Raw genomic sequence first — 19,228 nt, 5'->3', positions numbered from 1 at the left:
CTTGTTAATATCTTGGTTCAGGTCTCCATCATCTGCTTTATCTGCTCCAAAAATCTATCCAACTAATCTCCAGGTTTCTGGATTCTAATCTTTTAATCTGTTCTTCACATTGCCACCTGAGTTATCTTCATAGAAACAGGTAAAATTCTGTCACTTTCCTTTTCAAAAACTTTCTGTGGTGCCTATTTTCTACAGAATTAGTTCAAATTCTCTAACATAGCATTCAAAGATCTCAATTACTTGATGCTAAATTACCTTTCTATTTTCATCATTTAAAACCAAACTATTTTCCCCTTTTCACGACCTCATCACTTGCATCATTTCTTTCAGAAACTCATGAGTTAAATCACACCAGGCTACTCACTACTCTTCAAATATGCCCTTCAAATATACATATACACAAATTACCCACCTACTGTGCCTCTTTTTCATCTTGGACAGATATGACCTCAAACTTATTTATTTTAATAACAAAATACCAAGCAAAATTTTTGATTGACTTAAATTTAAAAAAAATGAAATCATTGATGTCAGAACTTTCATGAGACTGATGCACTACCTATAGCCCTAAGGAGGCAGGTGGATTTCAGAACTTTTAATTTATTTATTTTTAAGATTTTATTTATTTATTTGTCAGAGAAAAAGAGAGAGCAAGGGGAGTGACAGGCAGAAGGAGAGGGAGAAGCAGGCTCTCTGCTCAGCAGAGAGACTGATGTGGCCTGAGATCACAAGTAGGCAGAGAGGCAGGCAGAGAGAGAGGGAAGCAGGCTCCTCACCGAGCAGAGAGCCCTATGCCGGGCTCGATCCCAGGACCCTGTGATCATGACCTGAGCTGAAGGCAGATGCTTAACTGATTTGAGCCACTCAGGCACCCCATAATTTCAGAACTTTTAAAACAAGAGTTTACATCAACAACCCTGGAGATTTATGTCTGTGGTCCTGCTCACTGAGAATATTTTTAATTAAAATTTCTATTCAAATAAAATACCCCATATAGAAAAGTGCACAAATCATAACTATGGAATCTGATGAATTTGCCTTTGTAAACACAACCATGTAAGCAAGAATCAGATAAAGAAACACAACACTGACAGCAACCAGAAGCCCTTTCTCTCCCCCTTCAAGGCCACAATGCACTAGAGAACCTCTAACCTAACTTCTGCCACAAATATGTGTTCACATATGTTTTGCTTTCTCTATTTTACTTAGAGCATACAGCATTGCTCCTTTGTGACTGTGTTATTAGCTCAAAATTTTACTTATGAAATTGACCTATGTTGTTACATGTAATTAAAGTTCACCCTTACTACTGTGTATTCATTCATTAAATATTCATTGAATGAATATTCCATAGCATAATTATGCTTTATAATATTGAAGACCATTTCAGGTTTTTTTTTCAATATTTGGCTATTTTTAATAGCTATGTAAAAGTCTCATACCTATATTTAGTTGTGTTTGGAACACATTTCTATTTGGTAGCATTAGGCACCAAATTGCTGAGTAATGGTGTTAGTATATACAGTTTTGGTAGAATCTGCGAAACAGTTTGCAAAAGTGCTTATACAATAGTCTCCCCTTATTTGTAGGAGGCATTCCAAGAACCCCAGTGGATGCCTGAAATCATGAATAGTACCAAACACTGTATATACTGTTTTCTTCTTATACATACCTATGATAAAGTTTAATTTATAAATTAGCACAGTAAGAAATTAATAACAATAAATAATACAATAAATTATAACAATATACTAATTTATGTGAATGTGGTTTCTCTCTGTCTGAAAATACCTTGCTGTACTATTCTCACCTTTCTTGTGATGATGTGAGATGATAAAAAGCTTACCTGATGAGATAAAATGAGGTGAATGACTAGTATTGACTTTCTGGTGATATGTTAAGAAACGGATCATCTGCTTCCTGATCTTGATGGGCTACAGGCAACTGAAACTGTGGAAATTAAAACTGCTGATGAGGGTGGGGGGTGGGGAGCTCCTGTACCAATTTATTCCCCTACAAACAGCCTATGAGAGTTTGAGTTGCTCCATATACCTATAGGTATTTAACATTTTTGTCTTTCTTATGCATTCCATTGTGTATACAGTAGTATCAATTTTAGGGTTTTAATTTTAGGTTTTTATTTCCCCTGAGGACTAAAAAGTTGAGCACACTTTCTAATATTTGTTGGGCATTTAGATTCTCTTCTGTTGTTTAAAGTGCTTAAGTTTTTCCCCCATTTTTCTCTTTTCTTGGGTGAATTCTTTATTTATTCAGAAGAGATCTTTATATCTGTGAAATCTTCATCAGATTTATGTGCTGCAAATGTCTTCTCTTACAATATGGATTGCCCTTTCACTTTGTAACTGGTAACTTTTGATGAAAAGATGTTCTTACCACTATTATTAATGGTAATAATAATTTTAATAATAATAATAATAATAATTTTTATTTGATTACAGATTTTGTATTACTTAAAAAAAAACTGCCTGCTCCAAAATTATAAAGATATTCTTATACATCGTACTTTTTGGAAACTTCATTATGTTACTTTTCATATGTAAATCTATAATCCATCTGAAGTAGATTTTTTCTGCAGACAGATAAAAATTCATACTTAAAAAATGGATAGCCAGTTCACAGCCTCATTGGTTGAAAATACATTTTTCTACTGTACTCCAGTATCAACTTTTTCATAAATTATTTTGTTGCAAATTTGTGATTTTTTTTTTTTTTTTGCAGAGGTAACACACCATGTTACCTTAGTTTCATATGTACAACATAGTGATTCTACTGGTTTATACATTATGCTATGTTCACTACAAGTGTAGTTCCCATTTGTCTCCATACAATATCATTGTATTGTAATATCACTGACCATATTCCTTATGATGTATCTTTTATTTCCATTACTTATTCATTCCATAACTGGAATCCTATATTTCCTACTCCCCTTCACCCATTTTGTCCAACCCTCACCCTTCTTCCCTCTGGCAACCATTAGTTTGTTTGTCTGATTCTGGTTTTTGCTTACTCTTTGCTGTTTGTTTTAGATGCCACTTATAAGTGAAATTGTATGGTATTTGTCTTTTTTTTTTTAGTCTTTTTAGACTTATTTAGACTTATTTCACTTAGCATAATACTCTCTAGTTCCATCCATATTGTCTCAAATGGCACAATCTCATCCCTTTTATGGCTGTGTAAGATACCATTGTATGTATATATCACATCTTTCTTATCCATTCGTGTTTTGATGGACACTCAGGTTGATTCCATATCTTGGCTATTGTAAATAATGTTGCAATAAACATTAGGGTGTACATATCTTTTCACAATAGTGTTTTGTTTCCTTTAATACCTAATGGTAGAATTATTAGATCATGCATTTCTATTTCAATTTTTGAGGAACCTCCATACTATTTTCCACAGTGGTTGTACCAACTTACATTTCCATCGACAGTGCACAGGGGTTCTTTTTTTCCCACATTCTCACCAACAGTTGTTGTCTTTTTTATTTTAGCCATTGTCCAACAGGTATACAGGGATATTGCATTGTGGTTTTAATTTTCACTTCCCTGATGATTAGTGGTATTCAGCACCTTTTTATGTGTCTGTTGATGATCTTCATGTCTACTTCAGAAAAATGTCTATTCTCTGCTCATTTTTCAATTGTATTATTGGCTTTTTGGCTGTTGAGTTGTGTAAGTTCTTTATTTTGCTTCTATATTTTGGTTATTATCTGATATATCATTTGCAAGCATATTTCCCATTCAGTAGGTTGTCTTTTTGTTTTGTTGATGATTTCCTTTGCTGTGCAAAAGCTATTATTTTTTGTTTGTTTGTTTCCCTTGCCTTAGAAGACATATCTAGACAAATGTTGATATGACCAATGTTAGAGAAATTACTACCTGTGTTGTCTTCTAGGATTTTTGTGGTTTCAAGTCTCACAGTAGGTCTTTAATCCATTTTGAGTTCATTTTTATGTATGGTGTAAGAAACTGATCCAGTTTCCTTCTTTTACATAAAACTGTCCAGTTTTTCCAGCACCTTTATTGAAGAGACTGTCTTTCTCCCTGGTATATTCTTGACTTCTTTGTCATAGATTAATTGACCATATAATCATGGGTTTATTTCTGGGTTCTCTATCCTGTTGAATGTTTTTGAGCCCTGTATTCCATTCTAATGATGTTGAGGAATCAAAAGCCAATTCGATTTTGGAAATCTGTATATATGTATTATAAAGTACTAGGCAAATAATTAGAATTATTTGGTGACTATTTATTTGGTAAACCATTTATTTTGTCTAACAAATAAAATTTTTTTCTAGTTATTCATTGAGTATGCTTTGATAATATCTAAACACCCATCTTGTTCCTTCTGTTGTATAAATCCACCCTAACTAAATTATCTCTCTTTACTCACTAATGTATCCTATTCTAGTATGCTCAATAGTCCTTTGCAATATGCTACTGCTCCGTCCCAATTGTCTGTGTCTATTTTCAAGTAATTCTCCCAAATCAAATTCTGATCTCACTCTTTCTATATACCTAGCTCTACCAACTCAAGTTCATTATTATCTACAAATTTGATTTAAACATTTTTTTCTCTTAGGAAGAGTTTCGCAGATAGTCACATCTGTAAGCTTCTTAAGTGATGAACTGCTTCTTGTTTATATAACATTCTATTATATGGAGCACAAAATGCATGTGCTCAATCTCCTCTCTAGTTGTCATCTAGAACATTTCTCTAATATACAATTCCTATTCTCTTTCTTTTTGCTGTATAAATCATACCTATGTAAACAATATCTTTAATTTTTTCTAGTTTTATTGAGATGTAATTGACATAAAAAATTGTGTAAGGTTAAAGTGTATAATGTAGTGATTTTGTATGTGTATATCTTTTAAAATAATTACCAAAATAAGTTTAGTTGAGACATCCATCACCTCATATAATTAAATTTTGTTTATGTAGAGTAAGAATTTTTAAAATCTATTTTTCAGCAACTTCCAAATATACAATACGGTATCATTAAACAGCCATTATGCTGTACATTACAGCCCCAGAACTTACTAATTTTATCACTAGAAGTTTGTATCCTTTACTATCTTCATCCATTTTTCCTACTCCCCACCCCCTTCTCCTGGCAACCACCAATATGCTCTCCGTTCCTGTTTGTTTTTTATTTATTTATTTATTTATTTACTCATAAAAGGTGAAATCATATAGTATTTGTCTTTTCCTGGCATATTTTACATAGCATACTGCCCTCAACTTTCATCTGCACTGTTGTAAATAGCAGGATATCCTTCTTTTCTAAGGCTGAATAACATTTCTGTGTGTGTGTGTGTGTGTGTGTGTGTGTGTGTAAACACACACTGCACTTTCTTCATCCATTCATCCATTGATGGACACTTAGGTTATTTCTATGTCTTGGCTGCTGTAAATAATGCTACGGTGAATACAGGGGTATTTCTCTTCTAGGTAGTGATTTCATTTCCTTTGGATATATTCCCAGAAGGGGGATTGCTGGATCATATTGTAGTTCTATTTTAAAATTTTCAGGACATTTCTTACTGTTTTGTGTAGTGGCTATACCAATTTATATTCCCATCAAGAGTGTACAAAGTTCCCTTTTCCTCACATTTTCCCCATCATTTTTTGTCTTCTGCCTTTTTTATATCAGCCATCCTAAGCATCATAAGGTAATCTTATTATGGTTTTGCTTTGCATTTCCATGATTATTAGTAGTGTTGTACATCTTCTCATTTATCTGTTGGCCATTTGATAACCTTCTTTGGAAAAATGCCTATTTAGGTCCTTTGCCCACTTTTTACTTAGATCATTTTTATTTTATTTTCTTGCTATTGAGTCATATGAGTTCCTTACATATTTTAGATACTAATCCTCATCAGATATGTTGTTTGCAAATATTTTCTTCTATTCTGTAGGTTGACTTTTCATTTTTTGTCTCTTTTGCTTTGTAGAAAATTTTTAATTTGATGTAGTCCCTCTTGTTTATTTTTGCTTTTGTTGCTTGTGCTTTTGGTGTCATATCCGTATAATCATTGCTAAGATCAATGTCAAGGAGAAGTTTCCTTATGCTTTCTTTTAGGAATTTTATAGTTTTATTTCTTCTATTTAAGTCTTAAATCCATTTTGAGTTAATTTTTGTGAGTGAAAACCAACTCTTTTTTACCAACACTGAGACATTGTACCTTGAGCCTTTATTTTATTTTATTTCTTTTCAGTGTTTCAAAATTCACTGTTTATGTACCACACCCAGTGCTCCCTGCAATACTTGCCCTCCATAATACCACCACCAGGCTCACCCAACCCCCCACCCCCTCTCCTCCAAAAACCTCAGTTTGCTTCTTAGAGTCCATGGTCTCTCATGGTTTGTCTCCCCCTCCGATTTCCCCCAACTCACTTCTCCTCTCCATCTCCCCATGTCCTCTGTGTTATTCCTTATGCTCCACAAGTAATTGAAACCCTGTGATACTTGACTCTCTCTGCTTGACTTATTTCACCTAGCGTAATCTCTTCTAGTCCCGTCCATATTGATATAAAAGTTGGGAATTCATCCCTTCTGTTGGAGATGTAATATTCCATTGTATATATGGACCATATCTTCTTTATCCATTCGTCTGTTGAAGGGCATCTTGGTTCTTTCCACAGTTTGGCAACTCTGGCCATTGCTGCTTTGAACATTGGGGTACAGGTGGCCCTTCTTTTCACTACATCTGTATCTTTGGGGTAAATACCCAGTAGTGCAATTGCAGGGTCATAGGGTAGCTCTATTTTTAATTTCTTAAGGAACCTCCACACTGTTTTCCAAAGTGGCTGCACCAACTTGCATTCCAACCAACAGTGTAAGAGGGTTTCCTTTTCTCCACATCCTCTTTAACACTTCTTGTTTACTGTCTTGTTAATTTTGGCCATTCTAACTGGTGTAAGGTGGTATGTCAATGTGGTTTTGATTTGAATCTCCCTGATGGCTAATGATGATGAACATTTTTTCATGTGCTTGTTAGCCATTTGTATGTCTTCTTTGGAGAAGTATCTGTTCATGTCTTCTGCACATTTTTTGATGTGATTATCTGTTTTGTGTATGTTGAGTTTGAGGAGTTCTTTATAGATCTTGGATATTAGCCCTTTGTCTGTAGTGTCATTTGTTAATATCTTCTCCCATTCCGTGTGTTGCCTCTTTGTTTTGTTGACCGTTTCCTTTGCTGTGCAGAAGCTTTTGATCTTGATGAAGTCCCAAAAGTTCTTTTTTGCTTTTGTGTCCTTTGCCTTTGGAGATATATCTTGAAAGAAGTTGCTGTGGCCAATGTCAAAGAGGTTACTCCGTATGTTCTCCTCTAGGATTTTGATAGATTTCTGCCTCACATTGAGGTCTTTTATCCATTTTGAGTTTATCTTTGTGTATGGTGTGAGAGAATGGTCGAGTTTCCTTCTACACATAGATATCCAATTTCCCCAGCACCATTTATTGGAGAGACTGTCTTTTTTCCACTGGATATTTTTTCCTGCTTTGTTGAAGATTATTTGACCAAGAGTTGAGGGTCCATATCTGGGCTCTCTACTCTGTTCCACTGGTCTATATGTCTGTTTTTGTGCTAATACCATGCTGTCTTGGTGATCACAGCTTTGTAGTAAAGCTTGAAATCAGGCAACGTGATGACCCTAGTTATGTTTTTCCTTTTCATCATTTACTTAGCAATTCAGAGTCTCTTCTGGTTCAATATAAATTTTAGGATTGTTTGTTCCAGCTCTTTGAAAAATGCTGCTGGAATTTTGATCGGGATGGCATTGAAAGTATAGATTGCTCTAGGCAGTATAGATATTTTAACAATGTTTATTCTTCCAATCCATGAGCATGGAATGCTCTTCCATCATTTTGTGTCTTCTTCAATTTCTTTCATGAGTGTTCTGTAGTTGCTCGAGTACAGATCTTTTACCTCTTTGGTTTGGTTTATTCCCAGGTATCTTATGGTTCTTGGTGCTATAGTAAATGGAATCGATTCTCTAATTTCCCTTTCTATATTTTCATTGTTAGTGTATAAGAAAGCAACTGATTTCTGTACATTGACTTTGTGTCCTGCCACGTTACTGAATTGCTGTATGAGTTCTAGTAGTTTGGGGGTGGAGTCTTTTGGGTTTTCCATATAAAGTATCATATCATCTGCAAAGAGAGAATTTGACTTCTTCATTGCCAATTTGGATACTTTTTATTTCTTTTTGTTGTCTGATTGCTGTTGCTAGGACTTCTAGTACTATGTTGAACAAGAGTGGCAAGAGTGGGCATCCTTGTCATGTTCCTGATCTCAAAGGGAAGGCTGGCAACTTTTCCCCATTGAGGATGAGATTCGCTGTTGGTTTTTCATAGGTAGATTTTATGAAGTTGAGGAATGTTCCCCCTATCCCTATACTTGGAAGTGTTTTAATCAGGAATGGATGCTGTATCTTGTCAAATGCTTTCTCTGCATCAATTGAGCGGACCATGTCATTCTTCTCTCTTCTCTTATTGATTTGTTCTATCACACTGATTGATTTGCGAATGCTGAACCACCCCTGCATCCCATGGATAAATCCCACCTAGTCTTGGTAGATAATCTTTTTAATGTACTGTTGGATCCTATTAGCTAGGATCTTGTTGAGAATCTTGGCATTTATATTCATCAGGGATATGGGTCTGAAATTCTCCTTTTTGGTGGGGTCTTTGCCTGGTTTGGGGATCAGGGTAATGCTGGCTTCATAAAAAGAGTCTGGGAGTTTCCCTTCTATTTCTGTTTTTTGAAACAGCTTCAGGAGAATAGGTACTATTTCTTCTTTGAATGTTTGGTAGAATTCTCCAAGGAATCTGTCAGGTCCTGGGCTCTTGTTTTTTGGGATGTTTTTGATCACTGCCTCAATCTTGTTAATAGATATTAGTCTATTCACATTGTCAATTTCTTTCTGATTTAGTTTTGGAAGTTTATAGTTTCCAGGAATGTATCCATTTCATCTTGGTTGCTTAACTTATTGGCATATAACTGTTGATAATAATTTCTGGTGATTGTTTCTATTTCCTTGGTGTTAGTCGTGATCTCTCCCTTTTCACTCATACTTTTATTACTTTGGGTCCCCTCTCTTTTCTTTTGGATTAGTTTGGTCAATGGTTTATTGATCTTATTGATTCTTTCAAAAAACCAGCTCCTAGTTTTGTTGATGTGTTGAACTGTGTCTTTAGTTTCTATCTCATTGATCTCTGCTCTAATCTTGATTATTTCCCTTCTTGTGTATGGGGTTGGCTTAATTTGTTGTTGATTTTTCAGTTCTTTAAGGTGTAAAGAGAACTTGTGTATTCTGGATTTTTCAGTTTTTTTGAGGGAGGCTTGGATGGCAATGTATGTCTCCCTTAGGACCGCCTTTGCTGTATCCCATAGGTTTTGGACCAAAGTGTCTTCATTCTCATTGGTTTCCATGAATTGTTTAAATTCTTCTTGATTTCCTGGTTGATCCAAGCATTCTTGAGCAAAGTGGTCTTTAGCTTCCAAATACTTGAATTCCTTCCAAACTTTTTCTTGTGGTTGAGTTCCAGTTTCAAAGCACTGTGGTCTTGAGAATATGCAGGGAATAATCTCAGTCTTTTGGTATCAGTTGAGCCCTGATTTGTGACACAGTATGTGGTCTATTCTCGAGAAAGTTCCATGTGCACTCGAGAAGAATGAGTATTCTGTTGTTTTAGGGTGGAATGTTCTGTATATATCTATGAGGTCCATCTGGTCCAATGTGTCATTCAATGCTTTCGTTTCTTTATCGATTTTCTGCTTGGATAACCTGTCTATTACTGAGAGTGGCATGTTAAGATCCCCTACTATTAGTGTATTCATATCAATATGACTCTTTATCCTGATTAATAGTTGTCTTATGTAGTTGGCTGCTCCTGTATTGGGGGATATAAATATTTACAAGTGTTAGATCTTCTTGGGGGGTAGACCCTTTAAGAATGATGTAGTGTCCTTCTTATCTCTGTCTTTAGTTTAAAATCTAATTTATCTGATAGGAGAATCGCTACCCCAGCTTTCTTTTGAGGCCCATTGGTATGAAAGATGCTTCTCCATCTTTTCATTTTCAGTCTGGATGTATCCTTAGGTTCAAAATAGATCTCTTGTAGACAACATATGGACGGGTCCTGTCATTTTATCCAATCTACAATGCTGTGCCATTTTATGGGAGCATTTAGGCCATTCACATTGAGAGTGGTTATTGAAAGATATGTTTTTATTGACATCATGTTGGCTGTGAAGTCCTTGTTTCTATCAATTGTCTTTTCTGTTCTATGACACTCTTGAGTTCTTTCTTCTTTTATAGAACCCACCTTAGTATTTTTTAGTGTTCGCTTGGTGGTCACATATTCTTTTAAACCTTGCCAGTCTTGGAAGCTCTTTATCCCTCCATTCATTTTGAGTGTTGGCCTTGGTGGATAAAGTATTCTTGGTTGCATGTTCTTCTCATTTAGTGCCCTGAACATGTCTTGCCAGCCCTTCCAGCTTGCTAGGTTTCTGTGGACTGGTCCGATGTTATTCTGATGGACCTTCCTCCGTATATAAGGAATCCCTTACCCCTATCTTCTCTCAAGAGCTTCTGTCTTAAATTATGATTAAACAGTTTCATAATCAGGTGTCTTGAGGTCTTTCTAGATTCGTTCATCTTGGGGGGTGTGATCTTTCTACCTCTAGGACATGAAATCTGGTTCCATTCCCCATACTGGGAAAATTTTCATGGAGAATTTGTTCAACTATATCTTCTAGTCTTCTTTCTTTCTCCTCCCCTTCAAGTATCCCAATAATTCTGATGTTGCAATGTTTCATGGCATCATTTATTTCCCTAATTCTGTTTTCATGGCTTCTAAGCTGTTTCTTCCAAGCCTCCTCCTGATCCTTTTTCTCTATCATTTTGTCCTCTAGATCACTAATTCTGTCTTCTGCCTCAGTTACCCTCGCCTTTAGAGAGTTTAGATTAGATTGGATCTCATTGGTAGCAGTTTTAACTTCTTCCCATGCAGCTTTCACTTCTGCCATAATCAATTCCATGTTATCATTAATGTTTTCTCCAACCTAGCCATTGCCTGGATAATTGTTACCCTGAATTCCTTTTTTGACATACCGTTTATGTCCATATCCAATAGATCTGATGGAGAGGGCAAAATTTCTGGATTTTTCCTCTGTTGGGCATTCCTCCTCATCATCATTTTGGTGAGAGGTGGTTGAGGGGATATGTAGCTGAATATATTAACCATGATCCAGGCAAGGTGCACCCTGGAACGCTTCTGAGCAATATGAAGTCACCACCAAAAAGAAAGAAAAATGAAAAAAGAGAGAGAGAAAGAGCAAGACAGAAAAAAAGAGAGAGAAAGATAGAGAGAAGATCCAGCCAGAATGGGCCCCAAAGGTAAGATTTATAAGGTATACAAACAAAAACAGACAAACAAAAAGACCGAAAAAAGTAAATGACAAGAAAAAGAAAGAACCCAGCCAAAATGAACCCCAACTAGAAGATTTATTTAATACCAGAACAAAAACAAATACACAGAAACATTAACAGAAGAAAAAGATGGGAGGGTGGTTATAAATCCTCAATGTGGGCGAGGAAGGTTATTTTGATTCTTCCTGGGTGTATCTTGATAGCATTCTTAACGGACTCAACTTTCCAGAGATAAAGGGAGATTAAAACTGGTTTATATATAGGGGTAGTATTGATTAGGGAAAGAGTATTACCTTAAATCTTAAATCTATATGTATATTAAGAAAAATAGGAAAGAAAAACACAGGTATATATATGAAAAAACTTCAAGTTAAAAGGTTATTATGGAATATGTTGTATTAAATCTCTAGTTGTAATGATAAGTAGGTTAAGAAAAATTAAACAGTACAAGAATAGTGAGAATGAATTAAAAATAAAAGTTGTATCTGTGAAATATACAGGTTTTAGGGTGATACTAGGAGCTTAATATATTGTTTTCCCGATATTGGGACTTTACAGTTTTACGGGGGACCCTGTGGTTGTTGTCCTCCCATTATTTTGGCTGGCTTGCTGGGGAGGGGGGCCTGCCACATTGTTTTTCTGGCAGTCTTGCTTGGCTTGAGTCCTTCTGCCCCCTATCAAGGGGCTGGGCTTTGTGGAAACCATTTTTTCAGGCTTTTGTTCTCTGGTGTTTTTCCCTCCCTTTGGTGGCTTTTTACTTTTCAGAGGATTAGAGTAAAGTAAACTGCACCCAGACCTATATCTCAGAGAGAAGCCTCAGTCCACTCCCCACTGTGTGGTCCAGAGCACACAGACTCCCCTTCTCCAAGTTCTGCTGTGTTGTGCAACCTCCCACAGGCAGAGCACATCCCAGCCACCATCTCAGGGGTCGCCTTAAGCACCTGCTTGTCTCTGCACCCCTCGTGCCAAAACTGTGAGCAATATTGGTCCACAGAGCCCGCTTCTGGTGGCTGCCTTTGCCCAGACTGTGGACTTCAGGTTGCCAGCTGAGGTGATTGCACGGAGGCTGGGAGAGTCCAGACCCTCGGCCAGTCCTAGAGACCTCTGGCTAGCTCCAGGATGGAGCTTTGTCAGGGCTGGCGGGGACTGGATCAGCCCCTGGTCTCCCAGTGCACAAAAGTTCTAGGGAACACAGGTTGGCACCATCATCAGACTCCCTTGTGTGGGGGTGGGAGTGGCTGTGATGCAATCCACACAACCCCAGGGGCACAGCTGCACTCTCTCTGGCATAGGTGGTCACCGGCGGTGGCCATCCTGGGTCCATGGGTTTAGGTCCAATCCCGTGACTGCCCAATTCTACCAGTTGCCCCTTAAGATCTTTTGCTCTTTTTGAGTGCTTGTAACCAGACTCCAGGATAATTCTGGTCCCCAATCACAGGGTGCTCTCATATTGGGGTATTACTTTCCAATGGGTTGCTTCTGGTGGTTCCCTCCCCCTTCTGTTTATCCTCCAATATCAGTCCAATCATTTCCAGTCTGCTTTACCTCTCGACTGGCGTCTTCTGCCCCCATAGAGATCCAGAAGTGTATAATCCTACACCTCAGGCTGATTTCATGGGTATTCAGAGAGTTTTGGTAGATAATTAGCTCACTTTAGGGGACCGGTTAAAACAGGGTCTCCTACTTCTCTGCCATCTTGCCCCTCCTCCATATCTTAAGCTTTTAAAAAAGAAAGACATCTTTAAAAAATTCTCTATTTACTTTGGTTGTTTTTTTTTTTAATTAAAGAAAAGATTACAATGTTATAATACAGTGGACTTGTAAAAAGCACATCATTAACTTAATTTCACTGAGGATCTAAAAATAAGTACCAGTATATAAAAAATAGTCACATACATTTAAACTTTTAGGCCACCAGTTTCTACATTATATTGAACACTGTTCTTGATTTTTCTTCCTCCATTTTCCATTTTAACTTGTGGTTAATGACAATACACTTTTCAGAGACTTAATTAGATCAATTAAATATAGAAGATATTATTGAACCAAAACATTTCTATTAGCAAAAATTTTCCAAACTGAATTCCCAAGGAGGATTCTGGACTTCCAAATGAGCCAAAGAAAGGTCTGCAAGGTACAAAAAAATTTTTCTTTATGGATTATCCAGTTTAATATTTAAAAATGAGAAAGAGCCATTCTGACAGGTGTGAGGTGATATATCATTGTAGTTTTGAGGTCTATACCTGATGATTAGTGATGTTGAGCATCTTTTCATATGTCTATTGGCCATCTGTATGTCTTCTTTAGAAAAATTATATCTTCTGTCCATTTTTTAAATTGGATTATTCATTTTTGGGTATTAAGCTTTGTAAGTTTTCTAAATATTTTAGATACTAACCCTTTATCAGATATGTCATTTGCAAATATCTTCTCCCATTCCACAGGTTGCCTTTTAGTTTTGCTTATTGTTTTCTTCGCTTTACAGAAGTTTTTTATTTTATTTTTTTAATTTTAGGATGGATTTATTTATTTGAGAGAAAGAGCAAGCACAAGAGTGCACAAGCAGTGGGGGAGAAGCAGAGGGGGAGGGAGAGAAACAGAATCTCAGCTGAGCATGGAACTGGATTCAGGGCTCAAACTCATAAGCCTAATATCATGCCCTGAGCTGAAAGCAACAGCCAGACACTTAACTGACTGAGCCACTCAGGCACCTCTGGAAGCTTTTTAGTTTAATTAAGTCCCAATAGTTTACTTTTGCTTTTGTTTCTCTTGCCTTGGAGACCTATCTAGAAATAAATTGCTATGGTGATGTCAAAAAGGTTACTGCCTGTCTTTTGTAGGATTTTTATGGTATAATGTCTCAAATTTTGGTTTTTAATCCATTTTGGATTTATTTTTACAAATGGCCCAGCAATTGTAATACTGGATATTTACCCAAAGGATATAAAAATACTAATTCAAAGGGATACATGGACCCTGATGTTTATGGAAGTATTATCTATAATAGCAAAATTAGAGAAACAGCCCAAGTGCCCTTTGATGAATGAATGAATAAAGACGATGATATACACAATGGAATATTACTTAGCCATAAAAAGAATGGAATGGAATCTTGCGATTTGCAACAGCATCAATGAACTAGAGAGTATTATGCTAAGTGAAATAAGTCAGTCAGAGAAAGACAAATACCATATGATTTCACTAGTATATAGAATTTAAGAAACAAGACAAGCATAGGAGGTTAAAGAGAGAGAGAGAGAGAGAGAGGGAGAGACAGGCAAACCAAGAAACAAGACTCGGAGAACAAACTGATGGTTACCAGAGGGGAGGTGGGTGATGGGTCAAATAGGTGATGGGGATTAAAGAATGCATTTGTGATGTACTGGGTGTTATATGGAAGTGTTGAATCATTATATTGTACACCCAAAACTAATATAACACTATATGTTAACTGGAATTTAAACAAAAACTTTAAAAAATTGAAAAATAAAAATGAGAAATAGGATATTTTTGCCTCCTTAGATTTTTCCCAAGGAACATCATCCATATTATAAATCTACTTTATAGATTACAGTCACTTTTGTATGATACCTACTGTCTACCATCAAACTATTTGTCACCTAACAGTGACAATTTAAGGTATTTTACAGGTATTCTATTAAAATAATTTACCTTTGGATATAAAACCACATGCATCTACATTTCATATCAATTTTTTCTAATTAGCTCAGTATTCAGAGACAAACCCCAATCCTACTCACATCTTTCATATTTCTAGATGCTCTTTTTATGGGCAGCCAAATTTAAAATAAGTTTTCATTATCTCTTTGAATTTAATTTAAAGCAGCTACTGCAAGGGTAATTAGTTTAAACAATTTGTTTATTTCTTGTTGATAAAATTTACTCCTATAATCTTAGAACATTTGGTGATTCATTTTTAGTGAATTTTATCTACATAAAGTGTGGAAGTAAAGCTATGCAAATATAAAATTAGTACATAAAAAGAAGAGTTGTTTGTTCTAATTTGTTCAAATTAAAAATATAAAACTTCCTTTTTCATTTTCAACAAGAGCTTGGAAATGATCATTTCCATCCTCAAAAGGAAACATCTGAACAAACTGAAGATCAATGACTTTTCTTAGACCCATCAGAGAATTGAGATTTCAGGGCTCACCACGACCCCTAAATCTGGAAAGGCATGAGAATAAAGAAAATCACAATCAAGATCTGCTTACTTAAAACACAAACTGCTGGATTCCATACCGTTAGAAACTTATACGATAATTTTGGCAAATTGCTACAGGTTGATTGTGGACAAATGTGAGATTTGGAAAGTCCTGGAGGCCTTAATATTAGTGTGGGCCCAATACTTTTGTACATATTACCTCTGGGAAAGAAGTCACCATGTTTTCATGGTGAAGAACCAAGAGAAAACCCATTCTTGGATCTGGAAGGAGAAAGAGAAAGTAGCCATTTTGAAATATGTTCAAATCCTTCTTCTGAAGAAAAAAAAAACATCTCACCTAGGGAGAGAGATAGGTAATCAACTCCAGGCCCCACTAGCCTTCCTGTCATACTTAATGATGAGAAAAAGAACACTAAGAGACATTGTAAAGTTTGTAGTCAAGGGTCATAGGTCCACTAAAATACTGAGAATTAATCATAACATTATAGAATATATCTTTCCCCCTGTCATACACACACCTACCACCATTATCAACAGGACTCCAGTCTAACTAACAGTACATTATACCTAAGTAACACATAGGGCATAAAATTTATTGTCTCCAATAGAACACTAGAGTAATTTGAAGCATCTGGCATCTACAGCCATAGCAAATTTTAAGAAGAGCTCAAATTTTATCCAGATTAACATAAAATGTCACGCTAAAATCCTTTTACCTTAGTTCCTACTACCTGATATATCATGTTTGAATTTCATTAAAAATTATAAGGCATATTGGGGTGGCTCAGTGGCTCAGTTCATTAAGCATCTGCCTTCGGCTCAGGTCGTGATCCCAGGGTTCTGGGATGAGTCCCACATCGGGCTCCCTGCTCAGCGGGAAGCCTGCTTCTCCCTCTCTCACTCCCCCTGCTTATGTTCCCTCTCTCCCTGTGTCTCCCTCTGTCAAATAAATAAAATCTTTTAAAAAATTTATAATGCATATTAAAAGGCAAGAGAAACACAAACTGAAAAGACAAAGTAAGCATCAGAACTAGACTCATATACAACAGATTTTGAAACTACCAAACAAGGAATTTAAAATAACTACATCAAGTCATTAATGGGAAAACAGACAATATGCAAGAACAGATGGGAAACATAAGCAGAGAGATGGAAACAAACAAAACTCAAAAGAAAAGAGTAGAAATAAAAAACAATTACAAAAGTTAATAATGCCTTTAATGGGCTTATCAGCAGACTGGATATAACCAATGACAGAATCAGTGAACTTAAAGATAGGTCAATAGAAACTTAAAAAACTGAAATACAAAAAGAAAAACAATGAAAGAAAAAAAACAAAAAAGAACATCCAAGAACTGTGAGATAATTAAAAGTCATAACATATCCATAACTGGGAGATAAGAAGAGAAAAACAAAAAGAACTGAACAACAGAAATATTTGAAGTAACAGTGTCTGAGAATTTTGAAAATTAATAACACACACCAAAACACAGATCCAGAAAACTAAGAGAATATTAAGTATTTCATTACATCAAGGCCTAGCCTATTCACACTGTAAAAAAAAAACAAACAAAATCTTGAAAGAAGTCAGAAAAGTTAAGAATGTGCTGCTTACTGTGGCACATAAGATAAAATTTTGACAGGTAGTGGCACCTGGATGGCTCAGTCAGTTAAGCATCCAACTCTTGATTTAGGCTCAGGTCATAATCTCAGTGTTGTGAGATCAAGTGCCCCATTGGGCTCCCCAATGGGCCAAGAGCCTGCTTAAGATTCTCTCTCAGGCACCTGGGTGGCTCAGTGGGTTAAGCCACTGCCTTCAGCTCAGGCCATAATCTCTGGGTCCTGGGATCGAGTCCCGCATCGGGCTTTCTGCTCAGCAGGGAGCCTGCTTCCCTCTTTCTCTCTGCCTGCCTCTCTGCCTACTTGTGATCTCTCTCTGTCAAATAAATAAATGAATAAATAATCTTAAAAAAAAAAAAGATTCTCTCTCCCCTTCCCTCTTCCCTTCCCTTCCCCCCACCTAAAAATTTTTTTTTAAACAGGTAAAGATTAAACTAGAGGGAAATTAAGAAAAATTCTACATTAAATATTGAATATCTATTATAAATTTTAGCATTTTTATATCCAAATTATGATCTTCTACAATCTAGTTTGAGATACATGGATACACATTTTAGTAAGAATTCTACACCATATTTCTAGAGTACCACAGCAGACTTTTTAAAAATTGCAAGTGGCTTATTTGAGTGACTGCTATGATATGAGAAAGATCATCGAAGTTTTAACTCACAGTTAAATGTCCAAATTCTATCATTGTAAAAGGTTTCAATGAGTTCTGGCCTCTAAGGAAATCATAATAGAAAGCGATCAGCCCTCAGCTGCAGGGGAAAGCCACTGAATAATTGTGGTCATAGAAAATAGGGTCCACTCAGCTCTTACAAGCCATTCTCAAAGAAATTCATATTTGTCTTTCTAAGAGCAGTGCAGAACAGCCTACAGGATTAAAAGCTTGTCACATGAGAAAAGAATACCTCGAAAGTGAAATCAATGGTCAGTACCCACAAAAATCCTAGACAAGCTTTCCATTGTACTACAACATTCATGACCAATTCTATACCTTGGGTATACAAATTCATAAAACCAGTAGTTATATATTTAAGCAAATGTAAAAGCACACTAACTATGTTTAAATTTAGTTGAATATTATTAAGAATACCAGGCATACAATTTTAAATGTATTATATATATAATTATATATATTAATTAATATATAAAAATATTTTAAAATTAAAAAGCTTTATACTTTGATCAATCAAGGACCTTGCACTTCTCAGGAATACTAGTAACTATTTTACTTTGTTTTGTGTTAATTAAGAGAAACAATCAGAAAGGCAGGAATCATTTGCTGAGAAAAGTCAAAGACATAAGTTCTCTTTTAAAGGCTTCCTGTCTGAAGCTTTCAAAAGAGAAAAAAACCCCAAAAGCTTCAGATCTTATTTTCAAGGAGTCTTAATATGTTAATTATAGTCATTAAGGATGATATAACTTAGAATCTCACACTTTGTCAAAGCTGAAAGCTAGTGAAGCAAAGATCTATCATTTACTGATTTGACCTTAAAACATTCTAGATTTAAACATAATAACATGTTATAGACAACTGTAAAAATGTCTTTATTATAGATAGCTAATAATTTTTTTTCTTTTCAAACTAAAAAGCATGAGTTTTTTTTATCCTTAATATAGGATTCAAGCCTTTTTTGTTGTTGTTGTTGTTGGCTTTTGAGAGATTTCAGTATAGTAAAGGATTTAATTATAAAATTTTTACAGAAGACTTACAACTGACATCAATTATGTCTTTAATCCGTGAAGCCTCTTAACCTTTGCAGCAAACACTGTCAAGATTCTCTCAATCCTGTTTCCTTCCTCTTCCTCCTCCTCCTCCATCTTCTTCTTTGATCACTTTCTCATTAGCCTGTAGTTATTTACATTCAGGTTCAAGGTAAGCAAATAAAAGTGATGAGTGACTTCTCCATGGTTGGCCACTAAACACTCTGCATGAGAATGTACATTTTC

General features: G+C 35.8%; 1 pseudogene across 1 annotated transcript in view; it reads right to left on the bottom strand.

The window, feature by feature from the left end:
• LOC308340201 (large ribosomal subunit protein P1-like) overlaps nt 1–13,041 on the bottom strand; it is a 30,369-nt pseudogene extending 17,328 nt beyond the window's left edge. The window contains exons 1-2 of the transcript in view: nt 13,015–13,041; nt 12,411–12,651 (exon numbers count right to left, since the gene is read on the bottom strand). The product of the transcript in view is annotated as a large ribosomal subunit protein P1-like (transcript). The remainder of the gene's footprint in view (nt 1–12,410; nt 12,652–13,014) is intronic.
• Nucleotides 13,042–19,228: the final 6,187 nt, after the last annotated feature.

Source organism: Martes martes (assembly GCF_963455335.1).
Source record: "Martes martes genome assembly, chromosome: 3".
Lineage (NCBI taxonomy): Eukaryota > Metazoa > Chordata > Mammalia > Carnivora > Mustelidae > Martes > Martes martes.
Note: the sequence above shows the minus strand (reverse complement) of the source record. Positions and strands in the feature narration are given on the sequence as shown.